A 4,821-nucleotide genomic window follows, 5' to 3' on the forward strand; every position below is an offset into this window, starting at 1 on the left:
TCTGCAATGATGGAAATGTTTATATTTGCACTCCAATATGGTAGTCACTGCCTCCGTGCACCTACTGACATTTGAAATGTGGCTAGTGCAGTTGAGGACCTGAATTTTTAACTTATTTAATTTGAATTAAGTCATGTGTGGCTAATGGCTTTTAAATTGGATAAGTCTAGTGGAATGGTTCTCAAACTGGACTGTTTTAGAATTACCTAGAGAGTGTTAACAAAATACAGATTTCTAGTTTCACCCTAGATCCTGAATCAGTCACCTGAGATAGAGCCTTAAGCTAATTGGTGTGATTTCTGTCTGTTTCTTAACCATGACTCTTCACTTAAAATGTTAAAATGTAGAACTTTCTTTTTATCTTAGTGATTTCTGAACAAGTGTGAAGAGCATCTGGGAGAAAAGTAGACTAGAAACTTGGATAGTTGTGATATTTCATTTTGAGTGTCTACATAAGCTTTCATTTAAGGAAAAGGAACCTGGAATTAAAAAAAAGCCATTGCTTTAGTTTTAAGACTAAAATGTTCTAGGAAGGTTTTTGGGTGAGGAGATGAAAATACAAGGCACTTGTAATTGGCAGGGAGAGGTCACTAAGGAGTCTTCTCCATGCTCTACTTGAGTAGTAGGATACTCCTGGGACAAACAAATCATAACCTGAGAAATCGTTCACAATTCAAGTGCATTCAAATTTCAAACTTCTTACAACAAAGGGCACCATTAATAAAGTTAGAAGATATCTAGAGTTAAGTGGTATAATCACGTCAACAGTATAGTTTCTGAATCTCTTCAAAACTCTTCTGAAAACCACACACACTAACCAGGATAACAAAAGAAAAAACCCAAAGTTCAACAAAACTAGATAACGGAATCTCCATGAATTCCCGAGAATGGGCAGATACACTCACACACCAACAGCAGCAGGACTTCTGCAGAGGAAGTGGTGCAAAGTGAAAGGGGATACTGAGTAAAAGTGGGAAAACTGCAAAGTTGCCGACAACTCCCAAATGAGGAGAACCCCATTCAGTAGAAAACCTGGGCAGTGAGGACAGAGAATTACCAGCCACGTAATTGGTAATCCTCACGTGCTTTACATTGAGGGCGGGTGAAAAAATTGCTCAGTCTTGAGAGAATGAAACAATAGGGTGGTAGTGTAAGTCCTTCACATTCTTATAAATAACCACTCAGTATAGCCTTCGTTAAAGAAAGCCTCACCCTGTGGAGAACTGATAAACCAGATTGGGAATAGCAATACTGTGGATGAGAGAGATAACAAAGTTCAGATTGTGTGTATGATTGACATAAAGTAATATATTAGCAAAATGCAGCATTTAAAGATGTACCGGTAAGTACAAAAAAAGCACTATTTGAGACTTTTTGAACCTTGCCTTTGCTCGGGAGCCCGCTCCAATCTTCCAATCCCTTTGGAGTGTACTTTCTCTTCTAATAATAGCCTTGAGCCACTGCTTTCTGCTCGGGCACACTGTTTTAAAGTGTACTTTTTCTTCTAATAAACTGATTTTTCACTACTTAAAAAAAAAAACAAAAAAAACTGTCGCGTCCAGCACACGAGGGTTGTGGGAGTGAGGAGAGCGGCACAGGGTTAACAAAAGAGAGTAGCCATAAATAGAGTTTTAAGTGTGGAGGCCAAGGGACTGGCAGCCTCAAGGTCTGGGCTGGGGCACCTAATTGGGCCTGCACATTAGCTTTTATTAGTTAGGTGAGGAAGTAAAGGAGATAAAGCTTGTCAATCTCAAAATCGTGAATTCCATACACTATAATAGGAAACCGATTCAAGCCAATCACCCTTGCCTGCAGGCAGCTGGACTGTAAGTCTCAGGATGTTTATACTTCCCCAAAGAACAAAACCTATATGTATATGAATAGATGGAAAGCACATCATTGAATCTCTTCCCTTGCAGGTTTTGGGAAGGAATGCAGACAGAGGCTGAGGCTTTTCTTAGCCTGGGGACAGTAGGGGGCTGTGCCCACCTCTATGAACCTCGTGGGTTCTCCTGTTGGTCCCCACTCGACTGCGCATGGCTTGAGTTGTCCTCCACGTGGGGAATCTTACTCATCATTGGCTAACCAGTCATCTTTCTGGGACCAAACAGGGAGACATGTGGTGCAAACAGAAAGGTTTAACCAAGTCCCTGAAAGAATCCGTCTTACAGACTCTCCTTTCTTTGGGGACAAGTACAAAGAAACGATTAGACTGCTGCGTGGCGACAAAGCACTATTTGTATATTTGGCATTAATAGAAGAGGGAACCACGGAGCCTTGAAACTGAAAGTTTCCTTGGCTCATTCCTGCCCATTTGACAAGCACCTCCTTCTAATGCTCCAGAATACCATCTCATTTAAAAAAGAAGTATAATTGTGATGATTAACTTCACTGGCCTAAGGGATGACCAGATAGGTAGTAAATGGAATTTCTGGATGTGTCTGTGAGTGTTTCTAGAAAAGATTAGATTTCAGTAGACTAAGCAAAAAGATCCATCCTCACCAATGTGGGTGGGCATCGTCCAATCCATTGGGGCCAAGTGGAACAAGAAGGTGAAGGAAGGATGACTTCCTCCTCTCTTCTTGAGCTGGGATGTCCATCTTCTGCTTTCAGTCCTGCTTTTGGACTCAGACTGAATTATACCACTGACTTTCCTGGTTCTCAGCTTGCAGGCTGCAGATTGTGGGACTTCTCAGCCTCCATAACTGCATAAGCCAATTCCTAGGATAAACAAACAAACAAACAAACATTTATCATAAGAATTGGCTATATTAATAAACTATTTATTTATTTAAACAGGACTTGTGCAATAGAAGTGTGTGTGTGTGTGTGTGTGTGTGTGTGTATATATATAAATTTTTTTCCTTTTGATTCTGTTTCTCTAGAGAACTAATACAATAACCTAGCCCCAAACCAATTATTACAAGGAAAAGAAAAGTGAAAATGAACTGAGTAAAGTTGCAACTACTGATGAGAAAACAGTAGAAAATTGTGGCCCCAGAGCAGGTGAAAACTGTAACCGAATATTAAAAATGAGTTATAAGAAATTAAAAAGATCAAAGCTTTGCCAAAAGAACAACTCAGAAATGTAATGGAAGATCTCAAAAATGATATGGCAAGAGAACAGAAGAATATGAAACTCAAGTGATTTTGCTTTGTAGCTTTCACGAAGATATTACAAAATAATAAAACATAATTAATACTCTAAAAAAATGAAACTCAGGTGAAATTAGGGAACGTTTTTAGAAATGACAAAAGGAATATGAGAGTTGAAAAATCAACTATGGAAGGCGCAGTGAAGAAAGAAAAATGGAAAGGAGGAACATCAAAGATAAAAAGGCTTTGAAATAAAGCAATAGAGATAGAATATAGGCAAAGAAGATTCGACATATATTAACTGGAATCCCTGAAGAAAACCAAATCAATGGAACAGAACACAATTTGATAAAACTTTCCTGAAAAGAAACTTGAATGCGTACATTGAAAGGTAACACTGTAAAATTCAACCCAGAAGAACCAACACCAAGGCATATCCTAGTAGTAAAGCTATTGGACCTTAAAAACAAGAGTGACAAACTCTTGGACATCTAGGCAAAAAGTCCAAGTCACTTATAAGATAAAGAAATTCAGACTGGCATTAGATTTCTTGAGAGCAACATTTTTAAAGATACTTAATAAAAGGATTTTCGAGGATTTTTATATCTAGTCAAACCGTCCAAATATAAAGTACACACAGATAGTTAAAAACATGTTAATACTCAGGAAATATTTTTTCCCATGAACCTTGAGTGAGGAATTTGCCAGAGAACAATTTGCAGAAATCATAAAATGGTTATGGTAACTTTGGCTTATACTCTGGGGGTCGAGTGTTGCATAAGGGAGACAAAATCAGATGCTCTGACAATGTAAAATGAATATAACTAACAAAAAAATGGGAGAAAAGAGATGAGTAAGTAGAAAGTTAAATAAGCTCACTGATTGAATCAGTGATGTTAGTGACAAGTAAAAAGATAACACTTGAGCTGATAAGAAATAAAAACTTAAGTATGCAAACTGACACTAAGATAAAACTAATGGGTAGATAACAAGAAAGAAGGGGCCAGGTAAGAAGCAATTTCAAAATTGCTCATATCTTAGGAAAACAACAGACAGTAAAGAGAGTACTAAAAGTATTACAGAAAGATATTGGAATAAAGCTTACAACTAGAACTATAATACAATACCAAAAGAGGAGTGGGGGAGGCAAAGAAAATAGACTATATAGTGCAACAATATAACAAAATTCAGACCAAATGATAAATGTAAATGGGCTTAACTCACTTTTTTAGAAAAAATATCAGACGAGCTAACAAACAGATTCAGGTGAAAAAGAGATAAAACCAATTTTAAAATGGGCAAAAGATTTGAATAGATATTTCTCCAAAGAAGATATACAAATTGCTAATAAGTACATGAGAAGATGCTCAATATCATTAGTCATTAGGGAAATGCAAATTAAAACCACAATGAAATACCACTTCATACCCCCTAGGATGGCTATTATCAAAAAGACAGACAATAATGTGTTGGCAAGGATGTGGAAAACTGAAACCAAACACAGGCAGTCCTCAGTACAGTAGTAGATTACGGCAGATGTGGCCATGCAAGCTGAAACCATACAAAGCAATCTTAATAATCAATGGGAAAGATTACTATTGTTCCATGGCCTTTAAAATTTTTGGTTGAAAAGTTACTGTCAATTACAAATATGTAGGGAAACGAAAATAGTAACACTAATATTTATTTAGTACAATGTATAACATTAAGAAACATTAAAAGTTA

This window comes from Rhinolophus ferrumequinum, chromosome 6, assembly GCF_004115265.2.
Source record: "Rhinolophus ferrumequinum isolate MPI-CBG mRhiFer1 chromosome 6, mRhiFer1_v1.p, whole genome shotgun sequence".
Classification (NCBI taxonomy): domain Eukaryota; kingdom Metazoa; phylum Chordata; class Mammalia; order Chiroptera; family Rhinolophidae; genus Rhinolophus; species Rhinolophus ferrumequinum.